At 40.9% G+C, this 22,445-nt stretch overlaps 1 long non-coding RNA gene across 1 annotated transcript in view; it reads right to left on the reverse strand.

Moving 5' to 3' along the window:
- LOC117053123 overlaps positions 1–22,445 on the reverse strand; it is a 97,217-nt gene that overhangs the window by 17,507 nt on the left and 57,265 nt on the right. The window contains exon 2 of the long non-coding RNA XR_004427360.1: positions 3,470–3,566. This is a non-coding gene — a long non-coding RNA (uncharacterized LOC117053123). The remainder of the gene's footprint in view (positions 1–3,469; positions 3,567–22,445) is intronic.

Consider the following 22,445-nt stretch of genomic DNA (forward strand, 5'->3'; position numbering starts at 1 on the left):
AAGGAAGCGTACAAGAACCTTAGGAGAAGGCAAATAAAAGATTAGGCTTCTAAAGCTATGCACACATTAGCAGCTTCAAAACACAGTAAGGTTGCTTCCCAGAGCTGTCAACCTTCCTTTTTTTTTATTGGGAAATGGCCATAGCTGTCAACTTTCCCTTTTTTTGCAATGGGAAACGGCGCTGGAATAAGGGAATTTCCCGCAAAAAAGGGAAAGTTGACCGCTATGTTGCTTCCCCTCAATGAATTTCAAGTTGCATTTGCATGTTGAGGTACATACAGCGGACATGGGGCAATGGATTCAAACTACAAGAAAGAAGATTCCACCTAAACATTAGGAAGAACTTCCTGACAGTAAGAGCTGTCCGACAGTGGAATTTGCTGCCAAGGAGTGTGGTGGAGTCTCCTTTTTTGGAGGTCTTTAAGCAGAGGCTTGACAGCCATCTGTCAGGAATGCGTTGATGGTGTTTCCTGCTTGGCAGGGGGTTGGACTGGATGGCCCTTGTGGTCTCTTCCAACTCTATGATTCTATGATTCTACAGGAGATGGAGTGTGGATGTCTTCACCTGATGTACATTACATGTTCCGTTTCCTCATGGCTGCATATCCCCCCCCCCATACATGAAGCTGCCATCTGTGCACAGGCTGCCATCTGGATGTGTGCAACAGCTTTCTCAAATGTACACACCTCACCTCAACTGCAAATTGAACTTATCTTATGTTTTCAAATCAGAGGGGAAATGCATCAAACAGGAGTATTTCTAACCACAAACTCGCCCACCTTACCTTCATGTCTCTCAGTCCAGTACTTCTCAAGAAACTACAGGGTGGGTATGGATTGTAGCTAATGTCACATGTACATGGCTTCAGGCAGCAGTAACGGAAACACGCTGGAGCAAAAGTATATGGTAATGTGTACACAGCCAAAGCATTCGTGTTCTTTGGAAAAGGCAAGAAGCCCAATGGAATAGCTACACAAAGAGTCTGGAAAGGAAACTGTGTTTTAGAAACAACAGAGCAGATTATTTCGCATACACTAGGGTCTCCTGCTCTTTTACAATCATAGAATCGTAGAGTTGAAAGGGACCCTGAGGATCATCTAGTCCAACCCCCTGCAATGCAGGAATCTCAACTAAAGCATGCATGACAGATGGCTATCAAACCTCTGCTTAAAAATCTCCCGTGAAGGAGAGTCCACCACCTTCCGAGGGACTCCATTCCATTGTCAAACAGCTCTTACTGTCAGAAAGTTCTTTCTGATGTTGAGTTGGAATCTCCTTTCTTGTAACTTGAATCCACTGGTTCAGGTCCTCCCTCTGAAGCAGGAGAAAACATGCTTGCTCCATCTTCCATGTGACAGCCCATTCAATATTTGAAGATGACTATCATATCTCCTCTCAGTGCTGTTAGTGTGCTCCATTAAAGATCTAAAATATGGGTTGCCTTATTAACTTACTGGCTGAATTTCCTTTCCCTTGGAATCCTCTAGAGCACTTGGCACAGCATGAAAATGATCTACATTAAACTATTAGAGGTAAGCACAGCTGACTACCAAGTGAAGAACACTGAATAACTGTTTTCCATCCATATGTTTATCTGAAATGTTCCAAAAACTAGTATCTCCTGTTAAAAAATAATGCAACTCGGACAACTTCACCCAGAAAAAGAAAGAAAAGAAATTCTTTTAAAAGGATTATTCTGTCAAAAAAGATTTGTAATATTTAACTTACATTTTCCCTGACACTGAAAGAGCGGAAGACTGAGTATCCCATTTCCTCTGTGTCTGAGCTGTTTTGTGTTTCAGAAGTCATGAATGCCAGTATCGTGTGTTTTTTTCCAGAGCTGCTTTCTAACTGCAGAAACAGGATGTATTTAATCCCAGGAGCAGGTAGGCCAGGAATGTGTCCTGGTACAGATTCTAATCTCACCTAAAAATCACATATCAGTATTTGGAAGGAATAAAAAATTGTTCCATACATTATTATATGCTTGCAATTCACTATAGTATCCAAACAATTAACCCCTCTGTTGCAAACTGGAATCAACAACAAAACAGGCAACACGATGACCAGTAGCACTACAATTCTTATTGTATTTTATACATGACATAGTACAACATAAACAAATATATACACTTAAAAGGTTCTCTTGTGAATCTAAAGCCAAATAAACAAAGGTCTGTGAAAGCAATGTGAGTCTTTGAATGAAACAATATAATAGATGTTATCCGGTAGGCCAAGCTATAAAGCTTTATATTTGCGTTCTATGGTGCTGAAGTACAACATGGTACAACAGCGTACACAGTGATCCCGGATAATCTGACTGTTTCATGGGAATCTTCTTCAGCACAACTACAAAAGAATTATTAAAACAATGACCTGCATATGCATATACATAAATTCAACACATTACAAACCACATACTCCAACACTAATATCGAAATAATGTGAAACAAGAACAAAGGTACAAACACCATTAATTCGAAGAATAGGCATAGCAATAAATGGTAACACCTTCTATGGAGCAGTAGTCATGAGGATATGTAACCACTACTACTGGCTGCATGATACCTGAGGTATAAAAAACCATTCCCAGGTGGTGCTCATTATAGGGAGACTGAATGCTTTAGATTCACAAGAGAACCTTATAAGTGTATATATTTGTTTATGTTGTACTATGTCATGTATAAAATGCAATAAGAATTGTAGTGCTACTGGTCATCATGTTGCTTGTATTGCAATTCACTATATGCAGTATGTGTTTCTTCACATGGACACTGCGAATGGGCCATTCCATGAAAAATGAGCCTGATAAGAATGCTAGATGAGTGCTGGACTTTGGTGAGGAAGATTCCAAACGCACAGTCTAATCATTCTTTTAAAACTAAAGACAAAAGAAGTTTAGTTTATGGACCTTCTTTTCAAAAGTCCACCCACGTAGTCTTCACAGAAGTGTTCAAGTTAAAAGTTTTCTGATGATTGTCCCACCCGTGACAGCATTTTTTCCTTAATTTTGTATCGTTAAATTTCTTAAACTTAATTTCTGATTGCATAGTTGTAACCAATAAACATTGATTTAAACAGATATGCTGAGTTTATCATTGATTCACCTCCCAACTCACAGAGTTTTTCCATAAATCAAACTTATCTCAAGCGCCATGTCCTTTTTTTGTCCCACCCATGACAATACTTTAACATTTAATAAAATTGTCAAAAATATCCATAAAAATAATAAAAAATTAGTAAAATGTTCAGTATCTTATTAAGAACATAGTTTAAATTTTGGTTGTTAATTTTTATGTATATTTACATTGCTACACATGTGTGAATACCAAAAAACATGGTCCAAGTGTCCCACCTGTGACAATGGAATGGCCCGAATGTTTAAACCCTCTAGCTGGCAATGGTGGATTACACTGGCCGTAGTGGGTATGAGAGATTCAAAGGGCAATATAATATAAATTTATTTACCATTTTGAATTCTGTTTTCTTCATCATTTCTGTGCTCTTCCATCTCCTCTATTTTCTCTCTCTGCTTGAGTAGTTCTTAGTATTCTCTCAGTTGCTCCTTTAATGTAAAGAAATGTGATAAAACATTATTGCCATAGATATTGCCGAACGCCTGATAAGAGAATATAATAAGAAATTGTCCAAACATTACTTGCTGTCACAGCAAAGCAACCGGCAGTACTCCTCCATCTAACCTCCCTAAAAACCTCAACGTGGTGTCCTTCCTCAGAGCAAGGCATTGTGGGAAGAGTTGGATTGCTGCTTTCCCACAACAGGAAAAGCTGTTTAAAGTTAAACGGTTTGCTGCTCATTTTAAAAAGTCTTCGTCGCTGTCCAAAGCCAGCAGCAGCATCCCTACAAGGCTCTTCTAGGCTGTCTGCCCTGGTTGCCCTGGTGCCTGGTTCTGAGGAAGGACACTGGTATTGTTCCTCAAAGTGAGGAACTGAGGAAGGCAGGGGTACATCATTGGAGCTGTGGGGTGGGGGGAGGAAGAGCACTGAGCAGCAATCAGAGCGGCGGTTGGAGGAGGGTGTAGCAGCCTGGTGGTATTCACTAAAACACCTCTTAGGCTCTGGAATACTTCCAGTTGAAGTGAATGCAGTAAATGTGTAAAAGCCCCAAAGAGAATCCTGGGCTTAAGGTAGCCCTGGTGCACTACTGGAATTAAAAGAAAATTATTATATAGGTGAAAACCAGAATCTAGGGTAGCTGTGTACTTATCACCAAAAAAGAGGATAAAAGAGGACATATACTAATTTATATGTATAGATACAAATGTAAAAATAACTGCTATAAATTAAATAGAAATACAGCATATTTCCACATAGTGGGGTAGACTGTGACCAGGTGTGTCTACTCATTCAGTGTCCAGGCAGTAATGGTTGAGGGCCAACTTCAGCACTCTTGCCCTTCCTTCTTATAATTCTTTATCTGGAAGGCCTTCAAATACAGGACTGCCTTATGCAAAGCAGAACACATGGCCACTCTTCCAGACTCTTGAACAAAATCATGACAGGTATGGAATGACTTTCCCTCAAAGACTAGGCAGGCACCTGCTGCATGCTTCCAGCATGCAGGCATTTGCAGGCTTTTAGTGCCAGTTTTCAATTTATTTACTCCATTTTAAAACCATGAAGCGTCTCCAAAGTGATGGTGTGAGACATATGCAAAACAACTGCATGTAGAAAAACTGCTAAAACAATTGCATATATAAAACAATTTAAAACCAACAGGTACATTAAAAACAGTTAAAACAATTACATATATGAACAAACACATTTAGCATGCTAACTACTACAGTTCATGTTTCACTGATATATTTTTTATGGATTATAATTATTAATTACATTGATTCAATGCTTTTTACAGGGGGGGGGGGACTGAGAGAGACTTACAGCAAGTTAAAAATGCAAAACTACCATCATCACACCCAGCAAAAGAGATAAAACCAAGTTAATGTGTTTTGTTTACATGTTCTTATTTTGTTATTTTACTGGTGGCAAACTGCCTTGGTACTCTCTGGAGTGAAAGGTGGCATAGAATTGGTTTTATAAATAAATTAACTTTCAAGAGTCTTTGCAGACTCTGGAGCAATGAGAATGCTCTTCCAACAGTCCACCTGCCACAGAAAAGGCAATGGTATTCTGTACCAACTGCATTGCATGGCAGCCCTTTACAGTAGTCTGGCCTTGAGGGTCCAAACCCAAGGAACCCTCTCTGGGTGTTCTTTGTTTCTGTGTTGAGTAACACCTAAGCAAGGAGTAGGGATGTACCAAGCAGCCCAGCCCCTGATGTTGCACACTTGCTAATGTCTGTAGTGGGGAGCGGGAGGTATGTGCCCTCACACATATGAAGGCACACACCTGTATATGTGAAGATTGCCCCAGAACCTTCAACACTGTGTGGTCAGCAGGAATGCCCCCTATGTGATGTGCATGCAAATGAGGGAATGTGTATGCAATGCCAGGTGTGGGGCAACCAGTGAGGCCCCCGCTCCTTGTTTCTGTGTTGTTCAACACAGGAATGAAGGACGCTGAAATTAGACCAAAGTATCATCACAATGCTGGCACCCCTAATGGATTTCAGCAATATCCACCATTCACAACTAGGTGTTTCACTTCTATTCCCATGACAGAAATTGTCTCATTTCCTAACAAAGAATTTAATAGTCAAGCAATTAGGTATTATCATACTGACTCAAGCCAAATTAAACAAAAAGGAATGCAACCATTATCTGCTATGTATGGGTTTGAATTTTATGAGCTATCTGATGTCATGTACAATAAAATTTTATGACTGCACTTTATTAGAATTTATTGTGTTATAATACAATTCATCCTTTATATTAACTGTAATAGTCATACACCTTTCCCCCTCTCATGTGTTAGGTTTATTTTACTTGAACACAAAGGAGGAATCTGGTCTCATAATCCACATGGAGAAAAACTGGTTATCTGGATCTTTATCAGTCTAGGTTACGATCCAATGTTGGGATCAAAACTGTCTTGGGCAACCTTATGAATGACCTGACCTGGGATATGGGTAGAATAAATGCAACCCTGTTGCTTCTCCTGGAACCCTCAAGCCATCGAACTAGGGGTGTACTAGAATTGCACTGCTCACCCCGAAAGCAGTTGAGACTTTGCAAGTGTTCCAGCTGAATGCTGTGTGAAGCTGCCTTTTGAAAAGTGTTTTGAGGTGCTGCATATGAAGGGAAAAGAGAAAGCTAGCAAGTAAGATGACAGCATTTGCAGCCCATTTAAAGGATTGACCCAACAGAGGTCTAGATTGTCCTAAAATGACTGCATAATTATTTTTAATTTTTAAACAGTGCATCACATATTGATTACCTTCCCCAATCTGAGTATTCACCCCATCCCGAATTCCATGTGCTTTTTGGAATGGTCTAGATTCAGCTCTTGAGGCTGTTGAACACATATGTGTTCATCACTTACTGAGTGCTGCACCAAATGATAACTTTCATATATGTCAGATACCAGGCACCAGAAACTGATTTTTTTTATCACTTCACAAATAACGCTTCTTTCACCTTGTTTTTATGTAGCAATGGCTAATCAACAATGTATGATTTAAACAATCTCTCTATATAAAAAACGCAATGCAACTATGTAATAAAGTTGCCTCTGCTGCAGTTTATTTTAAGAACCTTTGTGATGACACTGAACACAGCAATGTGCTTCGAGACTGACACCACATCCATAGAAGTCAATGGGGGTCCCACGATTGAGTTCAAGAAGTATTTGCTTTGTCCCTTAAAACAGTCTCAGTGGATTAAGAGCAAAACACAAAGTTTAAGGGCGGGGGAGAGTGTTTTAAGCAGGATTGGGGATGTTAAAATTGTACTCTGCCTGTAATCTGCTAATCAGCTTGAAAAACTGATATATAGATAAGCATCTGCGTTCTTTTGAACTCCCCCCCCTTTTCATTCTTCGAAAGGTGGACCACACTTTGTAAGAAGCTGGTTCTCATTCAGTGACCTCCCCAGTTTCTTTAAACTCCACTCTTATCCCTCAACACTGCCCCTTCTGTGTTGAGATTATGTGTTCCCATACTACAAAAGACGAGAACAAAGTTAGAGAAGAAAAAGGAAAGCTGGTCTACTGTCAGAACCGAGGCTTATCGCAGCAGCCTCCTATTTTTAACTCGATTGCAAACGATATCTGTGATCAAAGGGCCAGAGCCCCTGAAGGAGCTTATGCAAACAGCATGGTGGCCGGAATTCTTCCTGATGATTTGTAAGCAGGAAAGGACTTTTGACATGAAAGACAGCTTAAACAGCACAAGAATAGCAATAAACCATCTGTAAAATGCTTAACGTTGCCCTTGAACTAATGCAAATTTGTTCCAAACAATTTTTTCCCCTTTTCCCTTTTTCTCCTCCTTGCAAACTCTGGATGCCCTGCTGGGGCATTTGAACAGTCACATGTTCCCTATACAAAAGCCTGTATAAGCAGGGAAATACAGTGTACTAATGTGTTTAGGACAAGGGAATCAAGCAACTTCCACAATTTAAATCCGCTGCCTTCCTTTTCCTCTTTGTTTGAGAAATCTTCATTAATAATAGCCTGGTTAGGCATGCTGACTAAGTGTCCAGAGAGCAGCACCAAAGGTAATTTTGCTGGTTTCAAATAGTTATGAAGAAAAAACACTACCAACTAGTTAGCAGAGTAGAGTCAATCGTTTTTCTCAAGTAGCACAGCTCACTAGGAATGTGATTCTACTTATACTTATTCCCTTTTTATGTCCTTTATCAAAATACGTCAATAAAAAAGGTAGTGCAAAAAATTTGGATCATTTGGTTGTACCTTAATTGCTGTCCAGAAGAACTATACTGCAAGAGTTTTAAATGATGTTAATAGGTTGATTTAATTATTTTAGTGATGTGTCCTATTATCTGTGGCTATTCATAAATATTAAAATGTTCCAAAACATAATACCGGTAATTGGAAGGGCAATATCCATTTACACATCATTTCAGGTCCCTTGGAAATACAGATTAATCTTTTCAAATCAGCTTTATCAGATGTACAAAATGGATGACATCTACTTAATATTTACTTAGGTCTCTGTGTGTGTTTTAATAGAACTTTATATAGCACCTGTTGAAATCTCAGTCAATTTCTTTAATATCGCAAAACATTTTGAACTTTTTTTTTGTTACAATCTCCTGGTTGCTGGGAGAGTAAGGTAGCCGTACCTGATATCAATGTGGAGGTAAAGAGCTGCCCACGTCTCACTGCCTACTAAAAGCAAAATGCTAATTTAGGCAATATTTGGTCTGGAAAGGCAGGTTTATCAGATAATCTAGTAGCAAACAGGAGTCTAATGCACTAAAAAGGGGTTGCTAAGCTTTCTTGGACCAAGGCCACGCTGTTGGTGAGCAAGGCCCAAACAAAAGTGGGTATTGCCACACCACACCCATTCTCTCACACACATCAGACATGCACCCACTCCACTGGAGTCGATAGAGAGCTGTGAGAAGAACAGGTGGGTCTTCAAAAAGCTCACCTCGCAAACCAGCACCCCTTCCACACTAAGTAGCTATAGTCCTACAGGGGGGGGGCACACTGGCCTGCAACTAGAGCCTTTTAATTCATGTATTTTTCATCCAATCTGCTCCCTGACTCTGATCTCAATGAAATTTCAGGGAGCAGATTGGAGGTAGTGTTGGGAATTAAAAGGCTCTCCTCCAGGGGTTTTGCCCCAGCCCAGCTATGTCCATATGTGAGTCCCTCCAGCAGCAGCGCTTATGCGTGTTTCAAAGGAAGCTAAAATCCTACCCATCTGCTGCTCAGAAGAAGAACTGGCAGAATGGATTCAGTGCCCTTTACTTTATTTATGCTCAGAGTTTATACGCTGCCTTTCAGGGCTAATCCTCTCAAGGCAACACAAAATCCATTATAAACATAGCTGCAGTCCATAAAATTGCGTGCTGTGGAATTCAGCATTGCTCAAAGGAGATTGTTCCATTGGGCAAGCATAAATGCTTCCACTGATGGAACAATCTCTCCCCTCCTCCTCCTCCTCCTCCTCCTCCTCCTCCTCCTCCCGTGCACTATTCTGGGGTTTCTTCCAACCTTCCAGAGTAGATTTGAGAGAGGCTCTGTTGCTCTAGAGTTCCTATGGCTTATTTCAGCTAACAGACCAGGTTAGTTGAATCCTGGCCCAATGCATCTTAGTGTCAGAACATGTGCTCTGCATGCAAAAGATCCCTGGCATCTCCAGGTAGGCCTAGGAAAGGCTTGTCTGTTTTAAGCCCTAGAGAACCACTGTCAGTCCCTAGCTATAAGGGACAATGGGAGAGGATTTTCTCCAGCAAAGTATTTGACAAAATTACAAATACCCAAATATAGACGGGCGTTTACCCTTGCTAGATCTAATGTATTACCATCTGCCTTACTGCAGGGAAGATTTGCAGGTAAACCATATGCAGAGCGACTCTGCCCCTGTGGCCTGCCGGAGGTAGAATCTGTTACTCATGCTTTATTCCGTTGCCGCTTTTACAATGACATACGCCGTGTTTTTATTTCCCCAGTCATACAAAATCCTTTAAATGAATTCCTATGCCTTAAATGCCTTGTAGAAGACAGGGACCCTGAGATTACCCTGAAAGTAGCGAAATACTGTGTAGCAGCCATAAAGCTCAGAGAACAAGCGGTGTTATCGCTATGAACAGAACTCTAAATGGCAATTTTTAGGCAATATTTTAAATGCCCCGATTCTAATCTATATATTTTAAATGCTGCTGTATACGTGTATATACGTGTATGGTATTTGTTGTGCAAATTTTAATGTATCACTTTTGTATTGTTGATTTAGTGAGTTGGTCTGTGACCGTAAAAATAAATTCATTCATTCATTCGCTGACAGTCAATGTAGACAAGGCTGAACTACATGGGCCAGTAAGGTAAAGGTAAAGGACCCCTGGATGGTTAAGTCCAGTCAAAGGCGACTATGGGGTTGTGGCGCTCATCTTGCTTTCAGGCCAAGGGAGCCGGCGTTTGTCTGCAGACAGTTTTCCAGGTCATGTGGCCAGCATGACTAAACTGCTTCTGGCACACGGTAGAGCGTACGGAAACACCGTTTACCTTCCCAGTAATTTATCTACCTATTTATCTACTTGCACTGGCATGCTTTTGAACTGCTAGGTCGGCAGGAGCTGGGACAGAGCAACGGGAGATCACCCCATCTTGGGGATTCCAACCACTGAACTTCTGATTGGCAAGCCCAAGAGGCTCAGTGGTTTAGACCACAGCACCACCCGCACATGGACCAATAGACTGACTCATTATAGGGTAGCTTCCTATATTTCTAAAAGTATTATACCCATAGGAATTTTTTTGCTTTTTCTAAATTGCTGTTTAGATATCTACCAATTAGTGCTGAATGACAATATCTTCAATTATTGCATCTGATGGTGTCTATTAAAGGACTGTCCATATTTTGAGTGCTTTGGCATCTTTTAAATTGCTGGAAGTAATAATTTGCATCTTCACAGAATGCTGAGCCTATAATTATTTTTTTACATATGTTTATTGGAATCTTGTAAAGTACAAGTTCAGGAGGTCAGAGAGCAATTGAATAGGGAATGAGAATGCGCTATACAACCTAAACAATGGAAATCTGCTTTAGAATTTATACATAACAATTCCTTGGATTTAAATTGATTCAGCAGAATGTGATGTTTCAGGTATACTGAACTCCACAACATCCGTATAGGTAGGCTTTGCCTAATTTAGTTACTGGAGGTGTAATTCTGAAAATGCCTCACTGATGCATATGATGCATGTCCAGTGATTCTTTCTGGCCTGACATTGCTGTTCATATAAATTTTTTATTGTCAAAATCCTTGCTATTTGCAGGTGGCCATGTCCTTTTGAATTATATCTCTGTAGTATAAAATGCAGTAGGACATTACTTTGAACTGATTGTAGAGGAAAGGCCCAAGCATTGAGCATGGCCCAAATGGTTAGGGTTTGGATTTAGATCCAGTTTAATAACTGGGCTTACACCCACACAATACATTTAAAGCACATGGGATCCCCTGTACAAAACAGTTTTATAATGATCAGAATCTACAAAGTCAGTTTGGTTGGACGTTTGCGGAGGACTTAACTGGTTTATCACATTTTTGGCCTGATAACTTTGAATGCCAAGTGTATCAAGAAAACCTTCACTGGTTTCCACTACGTGGAAGTTATTCCTGAAGATTTCATTTCCAGTTTTGTAGAAACAAAATTGGGGCATATCAGATCACATTTGCTGCAGAGAAAGTAAAATATTTGATCCTATCTGGGCTAGCATCCAATACCTAGACGACATCAGACATGGTGTGATTTTAATTTAATTGGGTGCATTGTTTTATTATGCATGTTTTGTTTTGTTTTGTTTTGTTTTTTGTTTTTAAGTGTCGCTATCCACCCCTTGCAAAAGGGCCAGTAAGGAATTGCGCTAACTTTTTTTTTTAATCCAGAGACTGTTAAATCTAATACTAAGTCCTGCCATGCAAACACAGCTAGAAAGGAAATGTACTGCCTTGCCGACCTTTCCACCACCACCCCACCTGTTTTTCCTAACTTTTCAACAGTGTTAGAGGTTAATAACATTGTTATTTCATCCATTGCTTGAATCTAATAAAAGCAATGAGGCATAGCATTCTGTAAAATGTCTGCAGTAGAGGAAAGAACACTGGTGTTGACCTCTAACTTAAATGAAATACTAATTATCCCCATCTACTTCTAAAATTAATGACTTTAGAATCTCCCAAGTGGCCCAACAAAAGTCTCTCATAAGACTCCAGGCAACTTTCTGTTTCCAGTGAAGGGGGTGGAGAGGGAGAGAGAGAATTTTCAAATTCAAAAGAAACAAGTACCTTTGAGTCGCTCATAGACTCTTACAGGCTCTCACTCATAGACTAGTCCACATAAAAATTAAGCTATATCACAATATATGAACTGATTAAAAAAATCAGGTAAGCATTCTTTTTTAAAATTAAGGAACTCAGTTAAAAGCATACAGTGGTACCTCTGGTTACGTACTTACCGGTAATTCATTCCTGAGGTTCGTTCTTAACCTGAAACTGTTCTTAACTTGAAGCACCGCTTTATCTAATGGGACCTCCCGCTGCTGCTGCGCCGCCAGAGCACAATTTCTGTTCTTATCCTGAAGCAAAGTTCTTAACCTGAAGCATTATTTCTGGGTCTGTAACCTGAAGCATATGTAATCTGAGGTACCACTGTAATTAAATGAAACATGCAGGTTTAAAATAGTGCAGTCCCCGCATGGAGTTCTGCTCACTTCCTGCTCCTTCTTCCTAGAAACCCCTGCTCCCTAAAACTCTGTTGTACAAAAACACCCTCTTTTCCTGTAGTGACATCACAACCCCCCCCCATTACCCTGGGAACCTCCCTCTGTCCCTGGCAGAGCCTTCTCCCTGGTCAATGAATCCCATTGAGTAGCCAATGGCTGGCCATCAGCACCATTGTTTGTTCAGCAACCCACCATCATGAGCTCCTAGCTGGGTTCACGAGGAAGCTAGCTGGTTGTTCTTCCCAGCCCTTGCTAAATACTGGAATTTATCAGTTTGCTCAAATTCTGACCCTTCACTGAATGTAGAAATTATAGGGAATCTGTCCAGCCCCCAAATTCATAACAATACTGATGAGGAAAAAAATTATTCAGTTCCTTAGCTTATTAGTATTTCAGTAACCTTTCCATAATATTCCTGTGGCCGTGTCACAATGGAAATGGTTTAATCACAAGGATCAACTGCATGCCAGCAATCAAAATCAAAACCCATCCAGACAATTGCCCCAGCTCCACGCTTACTATGATTTCTTCTACATTTCTGGAGTTACATACACTTGATATAGCTACAAATTGAAAACACCTGATGGCTAAGAGCTTCAAGTCAGGTTACAACATTTACCCTGTGGATGAACTCCAGCATTATGCTAATTGCTAAAGATGATCAAGAACGATGTGGGACATTTTTAATTGGTAACATGTACCGAATTTTAATACCATGCATGGGGGATTTGACTCATATTTGTAAGTTATCAATGAGGAGGATAACCTCTCAGGAAATGTTTACAACGAGGAAGAGTTGGCGCTAGTGCAAGATGACACTGATTGTAATAATGTTATTGTTTTACATAACTTGAGAGCAAGGGAACATATTTTAGTGGGTTACTAAAATAGAATATGGAATAAAACATTAATTGAATGCATATTTTTCATAGCCTCTTAATTAAAGAATCTAGGGATGGCACCAAACTATGGAATGGGAGGGGGGCAGGGCAGGTGGATTTAGAAACAAACTCCCCCTACTCAGAAACACTGTATCAGCTCCAGGCCAAGCCAAACTTCCCTTCCAGAGTATAAAGGCAAAGGTAAAGGGATCCCTGACCGTTAGGTCCAGTCACAGACGACTCTGGGGTTGCAGCACTCATCTCGCTTTATAGGCTGAGGGAGCCGGCGTACAGCTTCCAAATCATGTGGCCAGCATGACTAAGCCGCTTCTGGCAAACCAGAGCAGCACACGGAAACACCATTTACCTTCACGCCGGAGCAGTACCTATTTATCTACATGCACTTTGACGTGCTTTCGAACTGCTAGGTTGGCAGGACCCTCCAGAGTATAAAGGTAAAGGGACTCCTGACCATTAGGTCCAGTCATGTCCGACTCTGGGGTTGTGGCACTCATCTCGCATTACTGGCCGAGGGAGCTGGCGTACAGCTTCCGGGTAATGTGGCCAGCATGACTAAGCCGCTTCTGGCGAACCAGAGCAGCACACAGAAATGCTGTTTACCTTCCCGCTGGAGCAGTACCTATTTATCTGCACTTTGACATGCTTTTGAACTGCTAGGTGGGCAGGAGCTGGGACTGAGCAACGGGAGTTCAGCCCATCGCAGGGATTCAAACCGCCGACCTTCTGATCAGCAAGCCCTAGGCTCTGTGGTTTAACCCACAGCGCCACCACAGTATAGCTTCTGTTAAATATCATATTGTATGACCTGTATAATATTAACTCATTATTTAAATCAGTATAACTCCACACTTTCTTTTGTTTTTGTGGAAGCCATTTAAAAATAAATAAAATAAAAAATCCACCAGGAGATAAATTACCATACATTGTTTTAAAATACAAGGAGCAGTATATAACACATAACAAGTGTACCAGCCTAGAGGAAACAATATGTACCAGCCTAGAGGAAAGTATATATATTTAGATATATCAGAAGCAAGTAATTAATAAGAGCAAGTGAAGAATTCAACTCTAAGTCATATATAATATGCAGAAATGTATTTGCATATAGTTGCGGTTAGTACAACTAAGAGTGCAATCTTATGGTCCCTGGAAGGACTTCCAAGGGGGCAGAGGATGTATTGGATCTGTCCATAATATAGTTTGAATCTACAGAGCTCCAACGGCAGAGGGGAGAGATCTGATGTTGGAGCCTTCTTCAGCAATGTCAGCTCCTCTGGAGCCTTGGTCAACTGAAGTCAGAGTTCTGGTGTCAGGAGGGATAAAAGGGGTGTTCTGAGCAACAGCTTAGATCCAATCTAAAGCCCTCCTGGTCCATTTCAAAATACTTCTGAGTGAAGCTAAATCTCTCCTTCCCATAGCTGTCAAGTTTCGGATTTGAAAATAAGGGATCAGCAGTCTCACCTATCCCGGGGACAGTCACATACCAGTGGTGGGCGGAGCCAGAAGTGAAAGTGGGTGGAGCAGCAATGTAAACTCCAAGCGGGCTCTCAAGCGGAGCAAAGAGGAGGGCAGCCATGTGCTCCGAGCGATGGAGCCCCATCGTCTTCTTGTCTGATCCCATCAAAACAGGACAGGAAGCAGCAGCTGCTCAAAGGCAGCCAGGCTCCGCCCACCAGCTAACCCTATTGGCCGGCTGAGGGGCTCAGCAGCAACGGATAGGGGCTGATGCAGGGGGAGGAATACACCCCCCTGTAAGCGCGGGAAACGGCTCCCACTTGCTTTGAGGGCTGAGGCTTTTCTCTCCAAGTAGGCGAGGTCTTCCCACCCAGTCCCTGGCCAGCAGGGGAGGAGCTGCTTCCATTAAAAACGGGAAATTTAAGGGAAATAAAAAAATAAGGGAGAGCAGCGGGAAACTGCTTAAAATAAGGGAGAATCCCGGGGAAAACGGGATACTTGACAGCACTGCTCCTTCCCCTTTCTCTCTCTGTTTCCAGTTGGAGGGGAAACTATTTTTTAAAAAAATTGGCAGAACACAATATCATTCCTCTGCCCTTCCTCCCACCCACAGTTCAAGCCCAGCTAACAGAACTGCCTTTGAACTCCCTTCTTCAGATTGCACTGTAAATGCATGAAAAGAGGGAAGACCCAGAAGTTCATTCATATACCCATTATATTTCCACTCCATTTTGTGATTTAAAACACACACAAAAATGTGCATGGTTTTATAGGTAATCCACCCCCCCCACATGATCATGAGGCATGAGTTCATCTATTCAAGCTAAGATTTCCAGAATTTCTTAATGAATTTAGACTGCTATCAACCTGATACCTCCCAGAAAAATAAATCTACTGTGGCATTTTCCCTAATAGAGAGAGGCAGCAAAACTATTTTCCTTTGGCATTTATGATTGCTTTAAAGCAAAGGCAATCAGTACTTTGTCAACACCCTGCTTTTGAACCCGACCCTCCATTCCTAGTCATTTTAAAGGACTTCCTACAAATCATTTGGAAAACAGCTGCATTCATTCACATGTTTAAGGATATGCACTACCTACAAGGTGACATTGTTAGTTAAAAAATTAGCCTGAACTGGTTTCCATGGGTTTCTCACCATCATAAACCTAGGAAGGATTGGATTGTGAATGTTAGCCATCCAGGTCTCACAGGGGCTAAATCTGAGGAAGAGTTGACCATAGTTCAGTTGAAGTAGGGCTGCTGTAAAGGGTGTCCTGGTTTTCCCTTTTTGAAATATGGCAACCCAAGTTGAAGGACCTATTGCAAATACCAGGCTCTGCCACAGAACTTGTAATAATGTTTCAGAAAGTGTCCAGAACGTATCTTCCTCCCACTACTAGTGAAAAACGATTACAATCAAGATCTTTTAAATATATATATTAAAATACAAAATTAAGCATAAAACAAAATCAAAACAGGTGCGAAATATCAAAGCAAAAACAAAAAGAGACAGAGACAATAGTAATACATTCCAGACTTTTATAGGTTTGTCATATTTAGATTTGCAGAGTTGGAAGGGACCCTTAGGATCATCTAGTCCAACCCCCTGCAATGCAAGAATCTTTCGTCCAACACATGGGACTCAAACCTTAACCCTGAGATTAAGAGTGTCCTGCTGAGCTATCCTCAGAGACAGAGATAATTATTAATGCGCGCGCACACACGCACACGCACACACCCTGCTCAGAATTCCTTTCCCAACAGATATGGAGCATTGCAGCACAACCCCAGAGTAAGATCCCAGCATTCTGCAGAAGGAATAGGAATGGCAAGTTCACATTTCCTTCACACAGATGGGAAGAGGTGTTCCTTTTATCCACCTTGGTTATTTACCTTGTGCTGCTTGCTTTTTTACAGCAGCAAGCCCATGACTTCCTGCCCCACTCCCCACCCCTGGAAATCCAGTTGGCTGCTGTGTAGCCATAGGGGTGCGTGGGTGTGGGTGTGCAAAAGAGAGAGGAATATTAGGGATGGCACAAAGGCGAGGTAGCAGAACAGGGAATTACCTGCACTGGTGCCGCGGCGACAAAACCATTGGCCACCGAGTTGCCTCCACTTGTTATGCCTCTCAGAGACCCATCCAACACAACCCAGTGTCTGAAAGAGAAGGAAACGTGACTGTAATGTGATCACATGATGCCAGTGTTTACATCCTCTCAGCTGTTTCCACTCCCCCCTCCCTGTGCCTCACCTCTCCTCTCGCACCAACACAGTCACACACACAGTCGGGAACAGTGATCCCCTTTATCTGCTCACAAGATTCTTTGTTTAGGGTTATTTTTGCCTTCCTCCCTTCCCCGTCTCTTCACTCTCTCCCCCCACCCCCTGGCCAAGGGAAGTGACCTCTTGGCACTTCCACTGCTGCTGGGGTGCAGCCTCGCCCAGATTTTCTTTTTTTTACCCAAAAGACAGAGGGGTACCTGAAAAAAACCCAGGTTGCCATACATCCTGGAAATTCCTGACATCTCTTAAAATTAACACACACACCCCCGATACTATTTTAGGCCCAATTTCCTGGAATGTCCAGAATTTTCCTGATGTATGGCAAGCCTATATATAGTAACAGAAATTATAACAAGTCTCTAAAAATAATAACACCATTAAACTGGATACACTTTGATTTGCTTGCTTGCTTGCTTGTAACTTCCTTTTAGATAAATTCCCGTTACCTCACACTTGCTAACCAAATTCATCTATCTCCTCCTAGTGAATTGGGAGGTCAGGTGAAAAAGAGAACAGGCTCTCTTAACTTTTAATGATTACTTAGAAAAGAGAACAAATACTTGCTCAAAATTCCTCTTCTGCAGAGAAACCCTGACCTCTTTTTAACCTGGGGCAGGTATTAAGGGTTTTCTAGAAGTCAGAGAAAGGGTTTCCTAGAAGTCCTAATATGAGGCCTATGCAAGATACACACAAAACTCGACAGAAAGATCTGAGGGATGTTGAGAATTTCTCTCTGACAACCAAACAAGAATTTGTAACAAAGCTAATGCTCTTCTCAGTATTCAAAATACTGGCAAGGTCTCAGGATGACATCCCTACTATATTCTACTTTGGTTAATTCATGTCTACAACTTTGATTTGGGGATGCGAGTGGCACTGCGGTTGGCAGTTTGAATCCCCGCAACGGGGTGGGCTCCCATTGCTCTGTCCCAGCTTCTACCAACCTAGCAGTTTGAAAACATACCAGTACAAGTAGATAAATAGGTACCACTGTGGCATGAAGGTAAACAGCATTTCCGTGCTCTCTGGCACTCATTACAGTGTCCCATTGTACCAGAAGCGGTTTAGTTATGCTGGCCACATGACCCAGAAAGTTGTCTGTGGACAAACACTGGCTTCCCTTGGCGTGAAAAGCAAGATGAGCGCTGCAACCCCATAGTTGCCTTTGACTGAACTTAACTGTCTAGGGGTCCTTTACCCTTTTTTACCTTTTACAAGGTAAAATCACTACAGCATAACAAAAACAGCTCTTGGCTATTCTGTCTAGATTCTTGGAGCCTTTGACTTTTGATCTTTTGCTTATTAAAACAACCCTACATCCAAATATGTGCTCAGTGTTGATTTAATAAGAAAAGTTAACTCTGGTTGTGTGTGTGCATACAGGACTTTTAAGATGAACAAAACCTGGCACTCCATCTCTCAAGTTAATAAACTGTTGACCTGAGAGTCAATAAAACCTTTTGTGTGCACTACAAACAGCACGACTCACAGGCGAAATATCACAGAATAACATCTAAGATGTGGGATGACACATCTGAAGAGAGATTGTATCACTGACTAATACCCCATTCACTGTATGTACCCAAATTTGTTTACTCTGAATATATTTGAAATACTTGCATGTCATAATGATGACGAAAGAAAAAGAAACCACAGAAAGACATGTTATCCCAGTAGGTACTAAACAATAATCTAATGCCTTGAACACCAGCACTATAGAGGTGTTGAAATGTGACCAGAAGGAACTTGATAAGCATAGTAGATATATTACAGGAAGAGAGGAGATTGTATTGTATTGTATTGTGTATTGTATTGTATTGTATTGTATTGTATTGTATTGTATTGTATTGTATTGTATTGTATTTGCCAGGATGCAGTCAAGCTTTGCTCACACTTAGAATTCTAAGTCCATAATCAAGTCAGATACCATGGGAGAAAGCTTTCAGATGAAAGACTTTTGGGGGAATTAACCTCTCACAACCATGTTTTCATGGTGTTTCAGTTCAAAATTGCATTGCTGCTCTTTTGTTCAGTTGCTTGAAATAACATTAGATGAACCTGTCAATTCCAAATAATTTTAACTGATAGTAGTGAATATGCAAAACTAGAGAAGTCTCTTATTACCATTTGTTTATTGTCACTCTGTATCATCTATTTCTGGGCTACATGGTGCATTTTTTGTGTCTTCCAATATCCCCTTAATAAATAATTGTCTAGAAGTGCCAACAGCTTCCAAGTGATTAATGATCTTTGACCAATGTACCTCTATATTTTATATCTCTATATCCCCCCACCACTCCCCTACCCACCTGGATCCCTTGTGGTATCTTTACAACTAGAAACATCTCTCCAAAATGACAGCATTTTTATATTATTCCATCACCAAGTGTGCTACAGTAGGATGCTTTCAGAAAACATGTGACTTTATTCAACACCCAGGACACACTATCACTGATTCTTGATTCCATTTGCTTCATGGTTAATGGATGTAATGGATGTTTTAACTTTGTAAATAATCCTGTGCATTAGGCTATGCCTTAGTGATCTAGGCTAATAAGCCTGAGCATTAACATGTTGAAAGTGTAATTGTTCAGTGAAAGAAAGGCAGGCATTACCTTGTACAGTGATGAGTCACAGATATCATTAATTGACATTAAAATGTAAACTGTCAGGTTATCTGCCTGCCATTATTAAAAGGAGAGGATGTTTGCTCATTCTATACCCGCAAGATGGAAATGCACAGATAATGTATCGAGTAATTGTTAACACACAATCGCAGAGAGGGTGGGAGAGGAAATGACTGTACTGTGACAATTGAATCAATTTGGCATTTCCAGCTTCCTAATTTGCCCCGGGTTGTTCTGCATGAACAGGTGTTTCAGGGGTAGGTTTTGTATTTATCTGAACTCTGCTGAGGCAGGTTGCAATAAAGAAAAGTCATGAGGTTTTAGACATCTGTTTCTGTTCTTGCATGTTTCCAGGGTGACCAAAACATTCACAGTCTCTGCTTCCGCTCCTCATAACAAAGTGTTTTTGCATAATACATTGGATGGCTTTTATAAAAGACAGAAAATAAACAAGGTTTCTGCATACAATTTCCACTGTTTTCAGACACTGACCTTTCCACTCCTATAAACTGGTTCAAAGTCTGTGCTTTAATTTGGTGGTTCCAAGTATGTGAAAAAATATACAGTAGGTTTATGTAGCAAGGGGGGGGGGGAAAGGAGTTTTGGTCCTGCTTGTCAACTCCACCTTTTTTGAGTCAAACAATTCTCTATAAACATCTAGCTTACGGCCATTTGCTTCACACAGATTAATAATACAATGGAATCTTAAACACTGAAAGTTGTAAAATAACACTACTTTGGCCTTCTGGGCCTTTAACTGAGAAAATGTCATCCTCAAAAATGTAAGATTAAATATACAATATATTTTTAAGGTTACAGGAGCTGGCATTTTGTCACTAAAAAGAAACACCAAATCTCCTACAGATCGGTTTTACAGTGTACACTCTTTGCATAATAAATATTTTCTCTATGCCAGAGACCCTCATTTACTGAACATTAGCATGTCTCCTGCTTTATAACAAATCATGCAGACTTTTCTATTTTATTTAGCTCCCATTTTGGATAGGCTTCGAGCTATTCCTATGAAACTGAGTGGAAGACCTATCTCCCCAATTCATAACCATTATCCTTCTCCAAACCTTGTGTGGTGCCCCAGTATTTTCAATTTAGCCAGGGATTTTTTTCAGTCAGAACTCACCGAAAATTTCGGCACCTCTCAGGTGGGCACCATTGCTGTGATAAGAAAACAAGGGAGGTGTTCATGGTGGGTTCCAACACCTTTTTTTCTAGAAAAATAGCACTGAGCCACTCTGAGACCACTTCTTTCAAGACAGATAATTATTAGCCATACTGTTTGAAAATGTTGGGGCATTGTTAAATTGGGCTGGAACATTTGTTTGAAATGTTGTGTCTCAAAGAGAAAAAGAAGGAAGGGATTTTTTTTTAATGTTTCAGCTGTTAGGTTGAAGACACACCAGACTTGCTTCTGTATCGTGGAAGGTCCCCACAACTGACATAATTTGTGAGAGACACTTGCAACAAGTAATGTATTGAGGATTTCTGAAGAAATGGAACGTAAGAGCCCTGCTGAACCAGATCAAAGGCCTAACCAGTCCTGCATCCTGTTTCCCTCAGTGACCAACCAAAAATAGTTAAGCTGGTGGCTATCTCCACAAATTCCACAGTGTTCTGTTTTGACTATCCTGAATGCATCAATGAAATGGGAACAAACTGAAGAATGTGTGTGTTCCCACAAAGCGAGACACGGTGATAACAGCAAGAACCCTTACTGAACTAACAGAACTCAACAACAGAGGCAAAGCAACTGCTTACATTTCTGAAGGCCTAACCCACTCCCACTCTCAATGTGATTGGCTGTCTAAACTCACAAGCTGCGAATCATAACACAGAGTTTAAGGGCCAATGGCAGTAGCCCTAATCATGAAATGTTCTGTGATTGGATATTATGTATTGTATTCGAACACAGGGGATCAGAATCCTTAGTCCAGACTCAAGCTCAGGCAAACACAGACCACTGCATACATAACATGGTATGAACCTCTCAAATGTTATGGCCACCACATGGCCAGCACATGGAAACATTTCAGCACTTCCACATGGCAGATGTAATTTAGGGATTAAGGTAAAATTGTCCCCACAGGCAAGGTAAAATTGAACCGACTTGTAATCCCTCGATGCATCAGCATGCTTTTCATTCATAACTTATACAACTGTAATCAGCTGGATCAACCCATTAGAGGCCCATTTCGCATAACAAAGCAGAGGTCTCTATTCCATATGACTATTTGGTCTTTTACATTTGATCAACAGACCAAACCTCAAATTTTCAACACAAATTTCCTCTTCCTCACTCATTTGCCCTCCCTTTGTTTCTATCTAGTGCCACAGTAAAAATGAAAGTTTCACAATAAAAATATATTTCAAAAAATGAAAATTTCACAGAGGCCACTGCTTCACATGTTCTCGGGGCATCCTTAATGAATTTGGATTTTAAGAGACCACCATACAGTCACTTGAGTAGACAAACTGGCTCTGGGTCTCCACCAGCCTTCAAACATAATGCATTTGGCCTAGCGTTTCTGAGAACTAAAAACAAGCCCCATTGGTTATCAGGTTAATCACAGACAGAGGAAATTGTTAAGTGACTTAAAGTTGGAAATACCTAGACTTATTGGAACCACACGCTTGAATCCCAGAAGGGGTGACTCAAATTGTCATTACTGGGTGAAGAATCAGATTTCTTTTATGCTATGTGTTGCATCCCATTCAAATGGCAATGGCTCAGAGTGGGGGGGGGGTGAAGTGTATGTCCTGTCCTCCCCACCCTGACTATTTTGTGCAGATGTTACACCATCTATGCAAGACGCCAATTGTTAATTA

This window comes from Lacerta agilis, chromosome 9 (genome assembly GCF_009819535.1).
Source record: "Lacerta agilis isolate rLacAgi1 chromosome 9, rLacAgi1.pri, whole genome shotgun sequence".
Taxonomy (NCBI): Eukaryota; Metazoa; Chordata; class Lepidosauria; order Squamata; family Lacertidae; genus Lacerta; species Lacerta agilis.